The sequence below is a fragment of the Phasianus colchicus genome, chromosome 5, assembly GCF_987193195.1.
Source record: "Phasianus colchicus chromosome 5, bPhaCol1.hap1.1, whole genome shotgun sequence".
In the NCBI taxonomy this organism is placed as follows: domain Eukaryota; kingdom Metazoa; phylum Chordata; class Aves; order Galliformes; family Phasianidae; genus Phasianus; species Phasianus colchicus.
The window spans coordinates 45,612,126-45,634,562 of record NC_143440.1 but is presented as its reverse complement, the minus strand read 5'-3'; the positions used below and the strand labels follow the sequence as shown (position 1 = coordinate 45,634,562).

General features: G+C 36.6%; 1 long non-coding RNA gene across 3 annotated transcripts; it reads left to right on the top strand.

Annotated features, from left to right (window-relative positions):
- The first annotated feature begins 640 nt into the window (after positions 1 to 640).
- On the top strand, positions 641 to 19,252 carry LOC116228908 (uncharacterized). 3 transcript variants are annotated; one of them, XR_004166894.2, is made up of 6 exons: positions 641 to 689; positions 12,286 to 12,362; positions 13,506 to 13,607; positions 15,091 to 15,189; positions 15,518 to 15,556; positions 19,095 to 19,252. It is a non-coding gene; the product is annotated as an uncharacterized LOC116228908 (long non-coding RNA). The 3 variants fall into 3 exon arrangements; XR_016467035.1 differs by lacking the exon at positions 12,286 to 12,362 and adding an exon at positions 13,090 to 13,222 and having other exon boundaries at positions 644 to 689; XR_016467034.1 differs by lacking the exon at positions 12,286 to 12,362 and having other exon boundaries at positions 644 to 689.
- The last annotated feature ends 3,185 nt before the right edge of the window (positions 19,253 to 22,437 follow it).

Below are 22,437 nucleotides of genomic sequence, written 5' to 3'. Positions count from 1 at the left end.
GTGTATGGAGCTTTATCAAGAGAGTAAGTTTTATAAGAGCTTTACCATATGATCAAATATGTTTCTTTCAAAATTGCTGGCATTTTCTTCCAAATTAACTATCTCTCATATTTATTTTCTTAACTGATCACGTTGTATACAGAACAAGCAATTGCGTTTGGAAATTGGAAAATAGTATGTTGCAAATCCTCATGGTGCATATATATGAGTGATGTTAACTGAGACTGAATTTGGAACCAGAGGAAACAACGTCATTTCAAGGGAGGCTCACGGTACCCAAATTTCTTGGAAAAATAAAGTATTTCTCATAAAAATAGCTTACATGTGTTCCTAAACTGCAACGACAACAACAGAGCTGCAACTACAGAATTGATACAGGACTGTGATACTGCAGTGCTTTAGTGCAACTTAACAACTAAATGAAGAACTAATTTTGCCTTCCCTGTTGCCTATGCCCATGTGTATGGGAACTGCTGAGTCACGGCCTGAACCTCTGATTGATCACCTGAGGAGAGCAATGAGTCAGCCATGGGAGCACAGGTGAAGGCAATTCACCTGTGCTGCAGGAAGGGGTGGAGCCTGGCTCCACCTCTCCTAGACCCATTTAAGAGCTGACTACCAGTGAGGAAGGATCTCTTCTGGAGATCTCTCCCCTGGAGTTTTGCAGTGAGCCCAGGATGCAATTCTAGGTAAGCATTCTATCTATTTTTGTTTGTTTGTTACTATTACCTGCTTAGCCAAACTCTCTGGTTTATTTCATAATTATTACATCTTGATATTCATTGATTATATGTCATGGAGGACACAAAACAGTCAGGAAAATGTTACCCATGCAGAAAACATTTCTGAGTCAACTTTGGCACTCAGTAAAGAGTCCTTGGTGATTTTTTTTCTTTATATTGAAGAAGTCTTTTTTGGAGGTCCCATTTCAGAAAGGCTAAAGTTGGTTGGATTGTCATAGGATTGCAAAAAGCCTATCTCAGGCAGAGGTTATCTTTGTGCTGAAGTTCAAATCTTTACAGAACCATGAAACCTTTTCAATAGAAGGTCACCAATTTATTTATTTACTTTGTGGAAGTCAGGTAAAACCATATATTTCTCCTATCTCTGTTCTTAGAAATAGTTTAATATTTTAGCTATTATTTTCCAAATTCTGGAAATGTCAGCCTGAGATAAAAAGCTTTATTCATTCTTCATAGCTGGTTTACAAAAATGATGGATGGTTCTATATAGTTTATTAGAAAATTCTGTTTCCAGTCTCTTAACAATGAGCAGCGCCGTTAGCTATCTTCTTAGTGCAGCTTTCATAGCAGCATCTTTTTGGAATTAAGATTCCATATGAATCTTTGATGTCAGTTGTCTAGTTTAGATATGTACGAGTTCAGTAACACATCATGATTATATAATGATGTTATTAAACATCTACTCACAAAATTATTCCATTAAAATCAAATATTCTCAGTAGCTATATGTTTGTGTACTGGAGGAACGAGACTAGGCCACAGTATAAGGCATTATTAAAGGACAATATTCCTTTTCTGTAGCCAGTGCCAATGTAACCACAGCTATTGCTGTGTGACCTGATGAGAAAGAAAGAAAAGTATTAGGAAAAGGAACAAGGAAAAAAGTAGACACAACAAATGTATTTTCTCTGTCATTATAATCCATAAGTTATCTTCATTGTGAGCTATTTTTTTATCTGTTTCTTTCCCTGGCTCTCTAGCTTTGAAATAGTAAGAAACCTGGAATTATAATCTATTTTCAGTGTTCATGGTTGCAAATCTCTTTATATCAGTGAGTGTTTATTTGAAAGTATTTGCACTCTGAGACAAAACAGCTCAACTACTTAATATCTTAACATGGAGACATTTTATGGTAAGCCAAGATATTAGAAATATGTGACTTTGGATTGTGACTTTGGAGTTCAGTAGTAACTACTTGACTTTGGTTAGGATGTTACCAGAGGTATTCTCTTAAGAATGCTTTTAAAAAGTTGGACCAAACAAAGCAAATGAAAATTATTTTGCTTGTAATCAAAATAATTAGATCTCCAGTTGGTGATATTGCTGTTGTTGCTTGGTTATTATCAGATATTTCACATCCCTGGCTAGGAGAATAAACTGTATGTTATTTCCTTGGAGTTCCCATATACTATCCAGCTTCCATCAAAGATTCCTACTTCAATGGATCTTGCAGGTGTGCAGGAGTAACATTCCATGAAACAGGATGTCCTTCTCTTAAAAGTTTCTCCCAAACCTCTCCACCCTGCCACTCAGTATTCTCTCCTTCTGGAGAAGACTTCCTCAACATATGATAAATTCAAATACTGAGTGAAATGATGAGTAGTACATTCAGGAGATTAACAATGTGATCAGATGAGCATTCAAAAAATGCATGAAGAATTCAAAGGAGAGACTGGGAGCCTGTTTAAAAACCACAAGTTCCGTAGAATTAGCAACTTCCTCTGGTATTGTATGCCATGTTGCATGCAGATACCAGATAGGAATTTCCATCAAGTGTTTTCAATTAATTACATATACCTCTAGCTCCATGGAGCAAACTGGCAAACTTAATTAAGGCCAAGCATGTTTTGAGCATTAAGAAAGAAAAAAGCGATGGCATGCAGTCTTTTAATAAGCAGTTTTACAAGAGAAAGCTTTTTTTTTTTTGCTCTTTACAGAAGCAAGATAACAATGCTCAAAGTTTACAAATATCCCAGAATCCTGGCAGTCCGTCTGGTTTTTCAAGGTCAAGTTTTCAGTGAGCACCTGTGAAAGAGAAACTTTCCTGATGAAGCTCTGTGAGAGCAGAGAAGGGTTCATTCTAAAAGCTAAAAAGCAGCTTCTGCCTGCATTCTCCACCAAGAATGTCAACCTACATATATTCAAACACAATGAATCATTCTTTTTTGCCTGTATGTTATTAAAACAGTGTTATTTGTAGGGTGTTTGGGGTTGGTTTGTTTTTGTCAGAGGAGATGCAGTTATCTTACTGATCTTTTTATTCCTAATGGAATGATTATTTCAGTGCAGGTATATGGTATTGTACAATCAATGAATATAGAGATGTTATAGCATAGCAGAGAGCTTGGCTATGTAGTTATTACACAGGAGCAGAAAAGATAGGGACGCTTACCCATATCCTGGGCTCGCTAAGGAAACTCCAGTGGATCGGATCTCCAGAAGAAATCCTTTCCCACTGGTATTCAGCTCTTAAATCGGTCTAGGAGAAGTGGAGCCAGGCTCCACCCCTTCCAGCAGCACAGGTGAATTGCCTTCACCTGTGCTCCCATGGCTGACTCATTGCTCGCCTCAGGTGATCAATCAGAGGTTCAGGCTGTGATTCTGTGGTTCCCATACAGGTAACACTGTCTAGCTAACAGAGAAGGACATGAAGGTAAAATGTCAGATTTTAAATTTAGAAGAGGAAAAGATCATAACAAAGCACAGTGAGAAGTGAATTTTGCTCACTTCTCAATCTCAAAATTTTTAAGGAATTCCTGTGCAATAGAATATGGAGACCACACTCCCTGGTCATGTGAATATCTCAGTTCAATCCAAATATCCTTTAATTTTAGAGCTATTTAATCTCTTAAAATTTATCATTTTTGTAATAGATCTTACATTTCTCATTGTATCTGGAGAAAGGAATGAAATCCTATGGTTTTTGAAATCTCATTAAATATGTCAAACTAGGTGAAAGAATCTTCTGCTTCCTAATGAGATCGTGCAAAGCAGTAAGGCATCTTGCTCTCGTCCTTTTGCCTACAGTGTGTTGCGAAGAGCACCACCTTGTGCACAGAAAGTAAAAAGTATTTAGTGTTATGATAAATAGTGTGAAGTGACTGCTGAGGAACTTCAATTTATTGAGATGAATCTACATGAGCTCATTGCAAAAGTGAATGAGAAAGAAAAACGTATTTTTGTCACCCATCTTTTGCACACATTTTGCATAAGCCAGGTCAGATGTTCAAATGTTGGTGCTCGTTTCCTGATTCTTAATATTGTTTTGCATAGTTGTTTGAATTTAAAGCAGATATTTTTGCAATGCAGTTTGGAAGCAATATATGACAAATCGATATCAGTAAGGCTGTTGCCATAATTAGTCTTTGAATATACCACAATTCCTTGTCTCATGAAAGAGATAATTAGGAAAAAGACACAAATCAGAACAATGCTGAAAAAGCTTTGGGTAATTCCTCAATGAACAAGAAGGGAAGCTCACCAGAGAACGGATGAAAAACATGTAAAGGGAAGTAGTTTAGGCAAATTCAAAGGCAATAAATTCATACCTTTCATAAATGCAGATGATCTGTCGATACTCTTCTACAGAAGCCCCTCAACCACTATTGTAAAGAAAGACTACACAGGTCATTCTATGCATATCCTTGTGCTAGACTAGATGGATCTCTTTCTCCCTTGAAATTGCTCGTGTTCATCAAGATACAGTTCATTTCTTAAGGTAATGGGGGTTTTTTGTTTATTTTTTGCTTTCCCCAGTACACTGAAATGCCATAGAGGTCCTAATGTTTCTTAACTGCCCAGAAACATACTAGTAAGCAAATCTCCTTTTATATATAGAAACTGTATGGTTAATATTTGTTCATGCATCAAATCAATCAGTTACACAATCTGATAAAGATACTATTTTAAATAATAATGTACATAATAATGGCATATAGTCTACAGTGTTTCTGAAGAGATGATGTATTAATAAAGGTTTCATTTTTCCCAGAGAATGTCATTAGTCTCACATTCAACAAATACAAGATGTAGAGAATGGTAACTAAATAGTTTACATTGACTTCAACATAATGTTGTATGGTACAAGTCTACCTGGTAGTTTTATAATATTCCCAGCGCTTAAATACTGACATTCAATTCCTGGATAGACATCTAAAACCATTATTTAAACATTGCTTTCTGGGTTTCTTATCAGATAACTTCTAGTTCAAATTATACTGCTGCTGATAACCTTTGGCCTGTTTAGGAACAATAAAGCAACTGATAGTTGCAAGTGGTATATTATTTGGAGATCCACAATACACAGTTTGAAATTCTTTATCAAAAAAGAAATTGTTATACATACAGGAAAGCCTACTTCACTTATCAAATTTTCCAATCCAGATGAATGATTAGAGTTTACATTGGTTTAAAATGAATGCGAACTTCATAGAATCGTAGAATCACAAGGTTGGAAATGACCTATAAGATCATCTAGTCCAACCATCTTCACATTACCACTGCTACCACAAGCTACTAAACCAGATCTCACAGCTCCTCATCCAGACGCCTCTTGAACACTACCAGGGATGGCGATTCCACCACCTCCCTCAGCAGGCCATGCCAATTCCTGACCAGTCTGAGAGAAAAGTTCTTCATGTCTGACCTCAGCCTCCTCTGGTACAACTTGTGGCCATTTCCTCAGGTCCTGTTTGTTGCCTGGGAGAAGAGGCCAACCCCTCTTCACCACAACCTCCCTTCAGGAAGTTGTAGAGTGCAATGAGGTCTCCCCTGAGCTTCCTCTTCTCCAGACTAAACAATCCCAGCTCCCTCAGCCACTCCTCATAGGACTTGTGCTCCAGACCCCTCACCAGTTTCCATGCAAGTAAAACCCAATACTTAAATCCAAGTTTTGTTGAAATTTTGTACAAAGGTGAGGTAAAGGAAGTAATATTGAAGTTGAATGTAGCCTAGACTATGTTATATATTTTTTAGGAGGTAAATGGTCCCACTCTCCTCTTGGAAGTTTCTACAAAGTTCTTGCTGAATTCAATTGTGTCAAATTCAAAATGCAATACAAATACTGGACTCAGTTTCTACTGCAGGACTCATACCACCTCTGTCAGTGGTTGCCTTTAAATTGAGACTTTCTAAAAATAATTTCATATGTAGTTATTTAGCATAAGTAGCACTTGCAGAGATTTATCTTCAGTGAGGAAATCCTTCATTTTGTTTTTGTTAAGACTACTTAAGCTATCTGTAAATGTTTTGATTATGAGGAACTCCTGAATCAACTGGAAGATGTTTGGTTTCATTGTAAACAAGTTTGTGTTCTTTTAAGTTGGTACATGCACAGCGAGTTATGTGCCATTATTAGAATAAATGTCATTTGTACATTTGATAAAATATTCTTTTCTGAAAATACTTAACTAGTAAGCAGTCTCAGTAATGGCTCTGCCTCTACAGATAGTAACTCAGCCATGAATACTTATATCGTGTGTGGTTATCTAGTGATGGAGGCAACTCTTCCACAATTTATTAGTCTGTCTGGAAGAGGAAAAGATTGCAAACGTGAGCACGTGCTTGCAGTCATTTCATCATATTAATTAGTGATAAGGGAAGTATTTTTTTTTTTTAGTGAGGCAGGTGAGGAATTCAAAACTACTTCTGTACTGAAGTGAGGCAGGACAGCTGCATTAAAATGTTTCTGTGTTAACAAATCTTCCGAATTAATGCCATTTTACAGTTAAAAGTATTAATACTTCTGTTAACAAATTAATGAATTGCCAGGTTAGTTAGCATAGTTGAAAGGAATACAGGGTTTGTAGAAAACAGTAATACTAGTAATCGGTTATTAGTTTTATGTTAAAGAATCAAGCTTGTACTCACATGCTTGTTTACCTAGGTGAGTAGTAGCTGACCTCCAGCACAGTGTTACAATGATAGGCATGAATGAAGTCTAACAAGGGGAGAGTAGTATGTGATTGTGTTAAGCATGAGGAATCATGCTTCGTGACTAGCTAAAAGGCTGTCAAAGGACAACAAGCCAGTAAGACATGCCATATGTTCCTTTTTCATCTGCTGCAGTATGCAAATGACTATAAACAAATAGCTCCTAAATTGTCATTGTATTTGTAACACATAGGCTGTCCTTACTCTTTTTCCATTTGCTGAAGAGTGATATGAATAGCATACTAAGATAAATTTGCCTTGTATGTGTGATTTCAGGGAAGTAGTTCTGTAATTTAGCTGTCTTTTTAATTAATCTACTCATTTGGTTTAAAAAGCATCAAAGAAAGCCTATATAAAGCACGCTTTTAAAAGTCATTTTCTTTGTGATGTAACAGCAGCTCATCAGTCTATGAGCCACTGGTTTTAGTTGAATGTTTTTGTAGTAGGCACTGCCATTAAGGAGGAGAAACTGTGACATTTATTTTTGCCTAGTGATGGTCCTGTGAGAATCAAAATCCAGTTTGCTCACTGCTCCAGTAACACACAAAGAAACTTAACAAGTTGAATGTACTTGCATATGTTTCACCAGAGAAAATGTGGCATTTTAACAAGGTGTAAATTATGTAAGATATGGAAATCAGTGGGACTTTGGCCTAGGTTTTCAAATCCTCTAAAGAGCTATAATACGGATTAAAAGCTCTGTGTTTCTGTAGAACCTCCTTGAATTTATTGGACAAAAGTAACAATGGCTAGTAGAGGATGTTATAGACATGATATCTTAGGAGAAAGCATTCCATTATGTTTACTCATCAGTCTGTTGTAAAGAGGTTTTTTATTTTCCCCACTTACTAGTTTACCAAGAGTATTGTCAATAGTTTACAGGCTGGTTCAGCCCGGTTCCGCGACCAGCAGGGCGGAGGGATTTTGCATAATCCGCACCTCCAGAAAAAGGGAACAGGGGACCCCAAAATAATTAAAGACAGCAGCAATGATCTGAGAAGAAACAAACTAATTTACTAAATATTGTATCGGAATGCAAGATAACACACTATAATACAATATAATTAAAATTGAAGCTAATAAATCAAATATAATGAGAGAGAGAATGTCCAGAAGGTGGATAGGCCTCACCACAACACTGAGGTGAGATGCACAGTCCAGTTGAGCAGCAGGGAGATGGGAGGAGAGCCGATGAAGAAGAGCACATCAGGTGACCTTGCCAGGAGTCATATCTCCTCTCTGTGACCACAAAGTCCCCTGGGGAATGTAGTTCTCTTCTGGGCAGGTACCCAGAACTTGAGCATTAACAGTTGAACTCCCAGTGCCCCACGTGATGTTATGATGTGGAATACCGAGAACCAAAAATCACAAAACCATGACACACCAAGCTCAGTATTTTCTTATTTTTTGACTTTATCTGAGTTCTTATCCACTGCAGATCTGTATTGGTTTGTGTACACACATGAAATGCCAAAGTCCTGAAGATGTATATGAAAATAAAATTGTGGTTAGGTAGAGGGCTTCTACTTCTGTCCCATCTCCACCTATGGTATTGGATTGGAGCTTTTGAGGGGAAAGTGGTTTTCATTACTACTTTTAAACGAATTATTCTGTTATTGTCAAGTTAAAATGAGGTGTTCATCATGGAGTCTACCTTTAATATGAGATTGCTCTAACAGGCATGAACTCGTTAATCATTCTGGAAATTTGCTTCAAAAGCTTGTTTATGAGCACTTTAAACTGAAGCTATATGATGGATTATGATGCCTTGTGGTCTTTCAAGTAGTGGGAATAAGGAATAAGTAGAAATACGCAGCATAAAGACCGACATGCAAACTGTAACTATTTGCTTTGCTTTCGTTAGGTAAAAAAATGATTAAGAAGCAGCAGCTTCCTAATCACAAGAATTCTGAACTGCCTATCATGCCTGATAAGGTGCTTTTCAACAGGGCATTTGCATCTAGGCAATGGTTCATGCATGACGTCAATGCTATAAATAATAATTAAAAAAAAAAAAAGGGACCTGACAGTATCAGAAGGTAGATATTTGTTGCAAAACTATGTTTATTTACCAAAGAATAGTACTATATACTTTCATCTGAATGGAACGTATGTTTTCAGATTCAGAGTAATCTTCCAATATACAGGTGAGAGATATTTAGTTCTTTTTTTTTTAAGCATATACTTTGTATCTGACACCTAAATTGGCCGTTAGTTAGGTTGTGTTACTTTGTACAGCTCAATAATCTAAGCAAATACAAACCTTCTGTCTACTAATATTTCTTTCTTATTTTCAAATCTCTTTCATGGAAAATGTATTCTAGATGCTTGTATTCAGCGAAAAGTGTGTCTTAGCAGATTCTCTCCTGACTTTCCTACTGAAAAATGAAAGCACTTTGCTTTTGTGCTAATTTAAATAATTGAAGTAGTTATAAATGTAATGTTTATTGGTTCATCTGGAATTTTGATTCAATGGCTCAAAGTTAATTTGGGAAGTGGGCTAATTTACAATTATTAATTGAATTATACATATGACTCAGACTTGAGAAGGATAATTCTGCAGTTGGAGTTTTCAATGATTGTTTAATCAAGGTAAATATAAACATATAGTAGTGTCAGTGGTGCTGTTCAAATTTTTAACAAAAACAGTCTCTAGATGATAATTTAACTTTTTAATTCACAAGGACAAAACACTTCAAAGACGTATTTACAATAGATTACAGCATTTATGATGCAGTTCTCTTTAGGAAATTAGAGAGATTTAAGCTCCTAAACCCACAAGGCATGTCTGAAAAATCTCAACTCTGAGTTGTAGAGAGGAGGCAGAGTTCTGTCCTGTGCCTCTAGCATGACCTGAGTGACACTTGCCTATCAGGGGAGATGGAAAGAAATTCAGGGGATTTGCACTGTTCTTGATACTGCAGTACTTTATCCTAGGCTGAGCAAACAACCATCTGGCATTAGGATTTATAGCTGACTTTGCTGGGAATAATTTCAGATGGAATTTCTTTAACAGAAAAGGTAGGCACGCTCTCTAGGAATGCTAAAATCCTTATAGGCAATTTATCAGTTTTGAGTTCAGTTATAAGTTTCTGTGGTAATTTCTGACTTTTCTTCCTCTTAAAGGGAAAACACACAACTCCACTGTTGCCACTTGTTTCTATATGCCACAAAAGTAATGATTGATTTATATAGTGGGAAATAAAATTATGTAAAATTCTGATGTTCCTGAACACCTTTTCTCAGACTTTGGATAGAGCATTCATATAAGCCAGGAAAGCATTCCTTTACATAATGCATGTTGTTCAAAAATATATTATGGTATGATATGAAAATTCAGGTAAGAGTATTCTTCGTCTTATGGTTCACTTTATTTATTACTACTTTTGGCAGTTCCTTTATATCATCCTCTTAACGGATGGTTTCTTTCAGAACCTTCTGAATTCAAAGTCCTTCACCTATTTGATCTCATATTTGTCTTAATTATAGATATCACATGCAATGTAGTTGGGAAAAATGGAAGGATGGCAAAAGATACTATAAATATCATCTTTTTTTTTTTTTTAAATGAATGTCGATGTTATCCGAGCAACTACAAAACCCAAAATGGCAAACGGATTTAAATTATTGTAAAATAGAACTAGTAGACATCTGGATAAATTAAAAAAGAAAAGAATCAACATGAACGTCGAGAATGAAAACTGTGTGACAAATGTAGAGAGCGTGAGTATAAAATGTTTGGACTTGTAAAATGCTTTGTGCAAAGTACCTTACTGAAAACTAAATGATTTGCTGGTGGGAAGATCATCCATGGAATAGCAGCTGATCAAGAGATCCAAGTAAATTATCAGTATTTACAGATAATGAAGAAAATGCTCAATGAGGTCCCACTGGATCTACAGAGACCCAAGTCCGGCTGTACAAACTAGTCACAAATTACAACAAGAAGGAAGTAATACTGAGGCAGGAAAGCTTTCAAAACATAAAAATCTACACAGCAAAATCACGACATGATAGGAAGGAAAAGAAGAAAGTTTTAGCCAGTGCTGAGCAGCTAGAAAATAAAACCTCTGGAGGCTTCCAGAAAGAAAAATACAAACCAGAGAACTTTAAATTGTTGCTAATCACAAAAGGGATTTGGGAGCTATTTGTATAGAAAACTCCATCGTCTGTGATAAGAAGAGACGAACTGAATATTACAACTATTATCTTATGAGTAGAGAACAAACCAGGAGAACATGATGATGCTATTTCACAAATCTCAAATAGATGTGTTTGTGGTCATTCATTTCAAAGACTAATGGAGTAGCACTAGAGAAAACACAGAGAAGGTGAATAACAGTGATCAAATACTAGTAATGGTTTCCATACAAAAGAAGTGGAATAAAACATGCTATCTTTCAAAAGACATTATTAAAGGTAGGTATAGCTTAAAATTAGTAGTACAGAGATAGTGATTCATTGTTTCTCAGAAGTGCAAAACCTTATATACTAATTGGAAAAAAAAATGGAGAAAACACGTTTGTGGTTTTGTTTTTTTTTTTTTGCATGTTACTTAATTGAATTGCTGAACTCATTGCTGGAGGGAGCTTTGGAAACCAAAAGTAGAGAGATTTGAAAAGGGATTACACAAATATTTGGGGAAAATGTCCATTTTTTGCCATTGAATTCAGTGATCTAAAACGCTTTAATAGCTGATTGTCAGGATTGCTTTTTATCATTTTTTTTGCACTCTGTTTCAGAAAAGTTGCAACTGGTCACCATACAGAAAGCAGAAACAGATGGACCATTGGTCTGACCAGATCTTATAGTCTTTTGGTGGAACTTTTGCTTTGAGGGTATTCAGTGTCATGCTGAGACAACATCAGTTGAGCAATGTGAGAAGTTCAGTGTAAAAATAACATCCCTTTCAAAGTATTCTTTCCATTTTTATCTACCACCCCTCTCCACTGTGGCAAGCATGCCAACAGCTAAAAATACACAGGTCCATAAATAACATCAGGACCAATTATGTGCGGCAGTGGTTCACTTGTACCATAGTTGTACACATCACTTCTGTTAATCCATCTTACCAGTTCATAATTTACAGCTGCTCCTTCCAAGTACTCTGGTAATTGTATTAGCAGTGCCAGAAATACTGAAATCCAGCAAAGTCCGGCTTTGTTAGAATAAAAGTAGAACTCTCAATTCTTCAAAGATGCCTCACTAAACACATTCTCTTATGAGTTCACATCTAATGAAAAGTGAGGCCAATTAAATGGTCTCCTGGTCATTAGTATAGAAGCTTTACAAAGAGAGAAAGCCGGTTTTGAAATGAACAATTCCAAGCTATACAAATTAAAACTACCTTTTTTCCTCCTTGCACTATGTTAGTAGGCAGGAGGAGTAGACTTTGCAGACGCATGTGCCGGTGCAAACATGCTACTGCATTTATTTATATGGCTGCCTTTGTTTTGAAACAACTAATTTATTTTCACAATGTATCTGTAGGGTAAACCTATGATAGCTGTGACTATCCCACAAGCATCGTGTATTTGTGATAATTCAGCATTTATTATAACACTGAATAGAGGCAGCATATGTGAGAAATCAATTCATTTTATTTCTCCAGTTCTAAGGGTTGAAGAACTTTGGATATCAGGAGACACAAACGATGAAGATGATTTTTCTCTTCTAAAATAACTGTTGGTAAGAAAGCTAAGCAGCCATTAGGTGGTGCCAAGAATTGATACAGAAAGAGAGTCTCTTTCTACCTTGTACATCCATATTTGCAAGATAACCAGGAGCATGGGTATACTTATTTAACTGAGAAAGCTGTCACCAACAGTCTACTGGTTTGTGACCAGCTTCATACTGGTGAGAGTGCAGAAATAGGTCAACTCAGAAAAAACAGATGCTAATAGAAAAAGTGCATGGGGTATATTTTTTTTACACGTGTTAAAATTAGACTTGTGTTATTTAGATTGAATAAATTAAACTACTACTTTCTGTGTAATATCATGACCTTCCAGGGCTTTTATTTATCATTACAGAGTTTTGGGGGAAAAAAAATCCCTTAGGATTCCAGTGTTATTCTTCTATGAAAGAGCTGTTCGCTGCATTACTGTTACGAAAGTATTATTTCATTGCCATTCTGTATGCACCTCATGGTTAAAGGACTGCAAATTTCATTTGCTGGCAAGTTTTGTTTCACTACATGAAATGTATGAATTTGAGTTTAAACTATTATAATATGGAACAACCTGTCCTGTTTTTAAAATGCCAGTGAGCAACAGAACTTGTATCTAATATTAAACTCATATTTCTGAGGCTTTTTACCTAAATAAGACATATGCTCTTTTTGTCTCTGATTAAAACTTAACACGAGCCTGTAGAAGTAACATGCATGTTAAAAATCTCTAAATTTCCATCACAGTGAACTAAAAGCTACTGATGTCTTCTGATCATGATATCTGAGCAGTGGCACATGGGAAGAGATTGCCAGAAAATCCTGAGACTAAAAGTTCCAGCCAAAGAATCATGGCCAAATATTAAATCACATAATCCATGTGAGTAGTAAACATTTGTTGGCTCAGTTATCACTGCTGAAGTGATGGCTAAGAATGGGGGGAAAAAAAGATCATTCATTTTCTCTGAAGGACTCCCTGGGAATGTGAACTGAAATATTTAGTATAGATGGATGAATTGCTTTCCTTTGCATGCTTTTTTCTAAATACGTAGTATTTCCTCTGCTGCATTATCCTAATACTAAGAAAAACTTTATCATCCGTTCTGCGCAGTTAATGTGAACGTACTCTATATCCCTTTATTTTATGGTGTATTTGTATGCAGGTAAACTACAGACTTCTATCTGAAGGAAGAGGAGATAGTTTATTCAGGGAAAATGTTTATAATGCAGATTCTGGCAAACTACATTATCCTAAGGATTTAAAAGTAAGTCTTCTGTAATCATTCCACGGTTACTGAGCATACTTTAAAATGTATTATTTTAGCATCATTTATTTCATACATATTTGTCTTTGTCTGTAACTTACATTAATAATCAGCGTTTTGAAAAGCAGACTGAACAGTCCTGTCTGTACAATGACATGTTTGCTGGAGCCTACTTTCTTTCAATTAAGACCTTCTGGTTATGCATCATTAGAGGATACATATTTTTATATCAAGTTTGGAACGATGAGTTGATGTAAAAATCTGAATATTCTGTTAATGGAGATATGGACACTGAGACAGATCAGGAATTAAAATATAAAATCAAGTAACTTCAGTGTAAACATTTAAATCATAGTCATTAATGAGGAAAGCACCTGTGTCAGAGTTTCCACTTCAAATCTATTCTTATCGCTGCTGCCAGAAGTACTGATAAGATGTCATGAGTTAAAATAGAAAGGCAAGAGGGGATATCTTTCCACCTACTTCTCTCCCTACGAGAACACCGTTGTTAAAATAACTGGTATCGTGTGCCAGTTGTGATCATTCTGAAATTGTAAAACATGTGGGAGGGGGAAGAAAAAAAAGATTTTTTTAATCAAGAATTTTTAAGTATATTTCACTGTATTCTGGGACTAAAAAAATTAGGAACTTAGGCTATGAAATCAGCCGGGACTGACCAAAGGAATTCTTGGCTGAGCAGCTGGGTCATCTATGCCTAAGTGCAAAAGGAAGTTGCTTAGGCCAGAAACTCATAGGGGCAGCAGAGGCACTTCCCCAAGAAAGCTCCTTTAGTCCCTTGTCTCTGCACTCACTTGGCTCTAGCGTGCATCTGCCCCTATTCCTGCTTCCATGCTGTTGAAAAGAAAGGCTCTTGTGAGTGAATATATTCTCTCCAGAAATGCAGTGTAGGAAGTTGGCGATACAGCTTTATTTCTCCCATTCCCTTTGTTTCTTCTCCTTGGATTTTGATGGTATCTTGGTCTGGGTAATGAAGTTGGGTCCCTTCAGTGCTGATCTTTTTGGTTTCCATAGAGTCTTTCAGGAATTTCAAACAGTTTGTTTTCTTTTCAGGAGGAACAATTTTTGCACTGGATAATGCTTTCTTGTCAAAGCAAAGAATGCTGTCAGGGCTCTTACAGAAAATTATTGAAATTTCTAAAGTTTGGCATTTTGGGATGTAAAAATATTAATGGAAACAATAAAATGCAGATGAATTTTTGAGTCTTAACAAAAGCATTTTTAAGAAGCCTGAAAATCATTCTACTTTTTCCTTAATATCAGAAATGAAATAAAATTCCTCACACTTGCAACTTACTGTGGGACAAAAATCCTAGGTTAAGGCCTGGTATCTGACTTGTAGAAAATATTATTTTGAATTCCTCTACACCATGTAAGGAAAGTGTCATTAGTTTACTCTTAGCTTTTGTATTCAGAATTCAGTGAGGAAACTGAGCTAGAATCAGTTATCGTGGTTTTTCCACAGATTCTTAAACTTTATAAAAAGTCATCTCAAGCTGAATGCAGCTGTACCCTGGCTGAGAAAATGTCTTCATTGTCAACTTTCTCAGACTGTATAGAGAAGGTAAGAAATAAAGCTGAAGTATCAAAATGATTGTCTTTTAAATTCTGGTACTTAGCTGGATACCCAACCAGCATTTGAGAAGAACTGCAGGTGAAAAATGTGTTTTAATTGGGCTGTAAAGGAGACATTCCAAACCATTATTTACAAGGCTTGAAAGGCGTAATGAATGTCTGAAACAACTAGGTCAGTTCTTCCTTTAAATTTATCCACATAATATATATATTTTAGTTTCCACGAATGAAGCATTCAGTTGTAATGTTTCCAATCAAATTCACACTTACATATTTCAAGTTTATTACAAATCTAACATCTCCTCATTTTGTCACAGTGATTGAAGTCAATCACAGGACAGGCTGGGAAGTCAAAGGTAAGGATAAGGTAAATTTAATGTTATAGAACAATTCTGACACTAGTGAGTCCATGGCAAAACCCAGTGATGTCAGTAAAATCAGGAGTGACAATCTTAGAAGATCATGTAGATACTCATTGTGAGGACGATCATCTCATGCATCTGCTTTGTATAAGGTTCCAAGATTCCTACTCATAGTGGATGCTGCTGTAATCTCAGTGTAAAAAAAAAAAAAATTGTGACATTATACATGAGGAATGTCATGGAAAACACCATGATGGTAATTAATGTTTTTAAGATAATAATTATACTGACTCAAATAGTAAACAAATAGAAAAATTGCTTAGTTTAGGGAATATACTTCAATAGAATAGCCAGAAGTTGTCAGGAGTTGCTCAGTGCAATGATGTGAAGCTTCTGTGTCTCTTTCCCCACATCCAGCCAGTTGCAAGGCTTAACATACCTTTCCAACAGATGTATGTGCCCACGTGAATGTATTTATAAGCATGTATGCATAAATGCATAAAAACAAATATATGTAGGCATATATGTACATACATATGTAGGTATACATATATGTGTGTATACATACGCATACAGGGCAGGTTGCAGAGAAACTCATGATATTCATGCAAATAAGAACATTGATGGCATGATCCTGTTCACTACCTTCGCTATGGCTTGTGGCTGTAGTGGATTCTTTATATATTATTTTGCAGTATTACTGGGAATGATTTCCCCTATGCCTACGAAGTGGCTAGACTCAATGAAATGACACAACTTTGTTCAGGAATCCCCAAAAACCCTTGCTGGGAAAACTTGAGATAGTGTTTGCAGCGTGAAAAAAGGGCATAAACTGTGTGGACAAACAATGGGCTGATATATGCTGATTGATAGGAATGACTTTCAAGTCTGTATGGGACACGAAAGAGAAGAACACTAAAAACAGTGAGAAAGCATTTAGCTTGAGGAGGGAAACAAGTTGTGTAGGATCTTTCAGGTGTATTTTAGTCCTAGAGCAGGGGATACAGTATAGCAGAAAACTGAGTCAAGAGGTGGGTACAAGCAGAATGACAGGTGAGAACATAACCTAATTTGTTTGTGCTGAAGGGAAATGGGAGAAATGCAGTAAAGTGAGAAGAGGAAGCTGCATAAGTGGAGGAAGGAGACGATCATATTTGGATCCATTCTTTCCTAGGTGACAAGATCAGGGAAGGGATTTAGAGCTGATTCATGTGATATATAAAAGTTAATAGGAATGCACCCCAAATTATTGGGATTAGGAGAAGTGAGAGGAACACAGGAAGTCAGGAAGAGATCAAGGCTGCAGCTTTACTGACTGGAATTAGTCTTGCTTTCCTTTGTTTTCAGTTGCTCTAGTGTTCTTATAAAGCTCCTAAACACTGTAAGATCTTTAGGTGACCAGTTCTCTAGGGTGGCAGTGTCTCCAACAAATGCTTGTTTGTAGCAGGCAATTCTGTTTGCCTCGTATATAGGCACTAAACTGGCTGTGGTAAATATATTTGAAATACTAGAGAAGGTATTGAAGTCAGCGAACCTCAAACATTTATGGAGGCTAATAGAAATCTGGAAACACCAAAAGTCTAACATGTACCAAATGTGAGGAAAAAATTAGGCTCGCACATTTTCCATGTTCTGCTGCACAAATGTGAAGAATGCATCTGATACTCCTGCTGCTGTTAATATACTACATTCACCACATGAGAGGGGAGATGGCTTGTTTTATCCATCTTACCCTACAATTCTAGACTCCCTACAGCATCACCCCATGCAACTTTCTTGGTATGCTGAGGCAGCAACTGACCCAAAGATGTCCATGACTGCCCAGGGAAGTGGTTGAGTCACCATCCCTGGTGGTGTTCAAGGAATGCTTGTACTAAGATGTTGTACTAAGGGATGTAATTTAGTGGTGAAATATTGCTGATAGGTGGGTGGCTGGACTGGATGATCTTGGGGGTCTTTTCCAACCTTGGTGATTCCATAATTCTATGCTCAGTATAGGCAGCACCTACAGCTGTCTGCAGGGGATGACCTTGTTTGGTAGTGGGTCTCAAGATTGTCCAGCACTGATGATGCAAGATTAGATTGAGCTGGAGCTTATGGATAGCATGGTCCATGCATGACATCATGTTTTTTTTTCCAATTCTTTCTTGTGAAATTTCACTTAATATATTTGGGCAATCTCTTACAGTCAGCAGCATGCTCTGCTCATCCTCTAGCATTGTACTAGACACAGGATTCCAAACAATCCCTCTGCCAGGATGAATGTAATCTGTCAGGTAGTGGCAGACAAAATTCAGTGCCTTGCTGGAAACGGTTAGGGAAAAGTTAGGGAAAAAAATTACTAATTTTCTATCCATGAAAATCAGAAGCTATATTAAATGCATTTAATATATCTGAGAAAAAATTAAATATATTTTTAGGGGTTTTGTCTTCTAAATTTACAGGCATTAATGAAGCGTCAAGCATTATAAATATAAGAGTTTATTTAACAAAAATGCTCCAGACTACAGTATATAATCCAGAGTCAATGTTCTTAAACATATATGTAAGTTTTATAATTTCAAATTAAAATAGTTATTTTGAACAGAAATGAGTACAAACCACACTTCCAGATCTAAATACCACTTGCCTTTGAGGCAGTTCTGATAAGAAATAACATAATTTAAGTTTTGGGCCCATACCTAGATGGGGTAACTTTGAGGGTTTATATTTTGTGTATCTTATAATCTTGAAAGGTAGTGGTTTCAGAACCCACGAAGGAAACTTTTGATAAATCTTTTGTATATTTTCAGGCATCTTGCTAAAAACCTTGTCTTTTTCAGCCCAACCATTTATTCTATATGCTGTTAATTAAATGTTTTGCCTTAAAGTATTACTCATTTATCTGGGTGACTATATTTGGCAATTAGATTTTAGAAGAATAAGCATACCTTATTTGAATATTTCAAACAATTGATTTTGAGCCCCCTAAATGCCTCTTAGGGAAGCTGGAATTCTGTAATTCTTACTGGAATTGCAGTCTAAGTCCACAAAGGTGTACTAGGTGAGGGTTGTGATGATGAGACTGTTTCATGACACAGAATGTGGACCTACTGCCCAAACTAGAAAATTACTCCTTTACTTCAATCTGACTTAAAAGGAAACTTTTATTATCAATCAAAAAGAAACAAAATCTGTAGGGGAAATGGGTACCCAACTTTTGGTCTGCTTAATAGCCACTGTCAGACCTTTTGTGAGCACCAGAATGCAAAAAGCTGCAACTAGACAAAACTGTTAGTCAGATGAAGGTCCTTTTTAAAATCCTGTTTGATTGCTTTGAAGAGCAGCACGGGCAAATTCCTTTCTAGCCTTATTTTTTTCTTGATTTTTTTATACGCAAAATTCAGCAATTCTTATGGAATTGATTGATCATGGTGTCAAATGCTTCTGCTCAAGAAAGCCTACATTTTGTTTAAATGTCTAGGGTTTTTTTTGTTTTGGGTTTTCTTTTGCAAAACAAATAATCCATCAGTGACTTTTTTTTTTTCCAAAGGGATTAGAGCTCTTCCATTTCAAAGTATCAGCTACTCCTGATCTTTCCCATTGTCAACTATACAGTGAATTTCAGGTACCAGAAATAGGCTGTAACCTGTGTCATTTACAGTCTCATTTTTTCACTGTAGTTGAATTTTATTTAAAAATAAGAATTACTGTATTTTATATGTAAAGAAATGATTTGTGTCAAAAATCTTACTTGTGCAAGTCAAGGTTGAACTCTTCTGTGCAACAGTGTCTTGACTGCATGTTTGGCCATTTGCAGAATCATTTTCCCTTGAATAATGCATTATAACTTTCTAAACATGTTAAGCTGAAGCTGTTTAGTCAAATTCAAACTCCATCTAGACTGTGCCTGCCAGTTACACAGAGATCTGGAAGTCCTGCAGCTCTGATCTCTTCCTGAGGACCCATCACAGTTCCTGACATGGTTCCACCTGGGCCCTGCATGCATCTTTAGCAGGGGACAATCAGCGCAGGCATTGCACAGTAACTCTCACTTCAACACCATGCCTGCCTGCTCAAGAGATTCCTCTATAAGGTGCTGCTGGCCTGCAAGCCTTAGAACCCCACAGAAAATAGAAACAATAGAATAAGGAACTCCTGAAATGCATATAATTCTAGCTCAGCTTTTTATTTACAAAATACCATGTTGCCATGATACAATTGTTATCTACTATGTGAAAATATCTTTCTTGAAATTCCATAGTTGAAATTACTTTCCTTTGATGATCACCCACCTTCCAGCTTGCAACCTAGCTATTCTGTTCTGAAACAGAAATGAGACAAAATATCTGCTGAGCCCCCTTCTCCCCCACATTGTTTCCAAGAGAAAATGACCATGCTCTTCTACTTCTGTGCTGAGAATAATTTAAATTTGTATTAGAAATAATAAATTCCAAGCTTTGAAACTTTGATATAAAATTTCAGTAGTAACAGATATTTCAAATGCTTTCTGTTTCAGATTTATGTTGAAGGTACTCGGGTCCTTTGGGAACAACTTTTAAGTACTATTGAATCATTAGTTTTTCTTTACAGTAGGGACTATTATCTTCACAGCATTTCTGAGACAACATTATAGTGGAAACTTATAGAACAAAGAAATATAGATTCAGGAGAATCAACACAATATCACCATTATAAATTTTGAATACTGCAACTGCTACTTCTGCCCACCTGGAGGAGCAGTGCTTTCAAATGAAGTACAAGAAGTTACCCAAAAGATAAACTTCTTTCTCTGTATATGGAACATATATACATATACATATGTATATGTGCATACATGTGTATATGTACATATACATATGTATATGGAACCTCTTACAGATGCTTTATGTTATTTTAAAACTAACTCCTGATTTTTCAGTGACTAATTACTAATCTTCTTCTCAGGTTTTAATGTACGCAATTTTTCCATTAGAACTTAGTTATAATTTTGAAACTGTTTTTGAAATTCCCAGATAGTAAATGTTTACAAGACGTTTTATGCAGACAGTAACAGAAAATGTAAAGAATTATCTTCTCATCTTAACTGCTTCTAGTCAGTACTACACACGAGGTAGTGAAGAGATAGCACTGAAGTACAGTCTTACAGATTCTCTGATGTTTATTTTCTCAGCTTCAGTCACCAATTAAAACCATAAAATCTTATAAATAAATCCTGTCAATTAGCTGAAGCAATTGTAACTCAATATTTAATAATTATTAAGTAGTTTCTACACAGTGATAAGCTGTAGTGATGATTAATGAAATAGTGTGGATGTAGTTAGAAGTGTGCACCGTCTTTGGTAACAATGTCCAAGTGTGCATTTGAACTCCTACTCCTATTGGTGTGCACTATGCAGCCACACTGTAGAGGCCTTAAGGCCTGCAGCATTCACTGCATTCACACCACGCTTGTACCATCATGTACTCGGGTGTGAAAGTTGCCACAGCCCCTTTGTGCTGCTACCGTCCTTACTTGCATGCACACCGTTCCCAGCCCCCATCCTCCTGTCCATCTGCTGGTAACCTCCCACATGCCAGTAATGCCTTTGCCCGTTAGTCACAGGTCTCAGACTAACTTCTGCTCTGAAGTTACTCCTGCTCTCTTTGAAGAGCCTGATAGTAGATTGGCACATAGAGCTGGTATGTTTGACTTCAGCATCCCTGTCCCTTTCCAGTAGAGTCCTTTAAGGAGGTATGAAGACAGACCTTTTGTTTTGACCATACAGATCTGAAGCTGGAATTATTGTTCCTTTGTTATGTACTGGAGAAGACATTTAGCAATTGACCCTTGCTGACACTTGTCATGCCTTTGAGGAAGTTATGGACGTCTGCCACGTCCTATCCCTGGCAGACGTCCTATCCCTGGCAGGAGCCATAAAGGAGCCAGTGTGTACAGAAAATCAGGGAACCAAGGAGGGAATGTATATGATCAGGAGGACTTCAGTGTTACTATTGAGGCATGCCAAAACAACTTGGGTTGTATTTCTAGCAAAACTCTGTTTTTGCATTTTGCCTAATTATCTTCACTTTTGGCTAGAGAAGAGATGCAGTGTGAAGACAGTGTGCATTTCCTGCCCTAAATACCAGCCTCTGTTACTGCAGAACTCATCCACAGATTATAGAGCTGGATGCCAGCTTCTCACCTCTGCTTGGTAGCTTTGTATGCAAAATGGAAAGTGCTAGTGCAGACTTGGATGATGACTAAAGTAGCCTTTCTCATAGCAGGATGTGTTTCTGATCTGCCTGCTATTTACATTACCTAGCTGCAGCTTGTATCGTCATTTGTGCTCTGTGCAAGTCTGGAATTATTTGCATTTTAAGGCCATCATTGTCACGAATGTTAAAGTGACTCAATTTTTCGTATAATGGCTGATTCTGAAATGCTTCCTTCAAAAAGCTCAACTCAATTTCCTCCTTTTTTTTTCCCTAAACTTTTTTTCATGTTTCTGACATTTTATTATTAACATGCAATATTATTAACATGCATTAATGCATATTATTAACATGCAAAAGTACTGTTAGTTCCACCAGCTTTTATCCAGAAAACTGAGCATAAATTTACACAGGTCTAGTCCAGTTATCCCAGAGAGCTAGTGTAATTAAAGTATCGAGCTAGTGAGACTCTGTATGTGTGTTTACAGACAAGTGTCTATGTGCCTCTGTCCATGTACCTGTCTTGCATTGCTCTGACCACGTCCCTTCTCCTCCCCTTTCCTCCTTGTGATCCAAATTCATTATGTATTTCTTCTCCACATAAACTGGTAAAAGTTTCAACAGTTCCCACCCCATTCCAGGATGGGAATGAGGAAGTTATTTTAATAAAAAGTTATTTTTATTAAAAAAAAAAAAAAAAA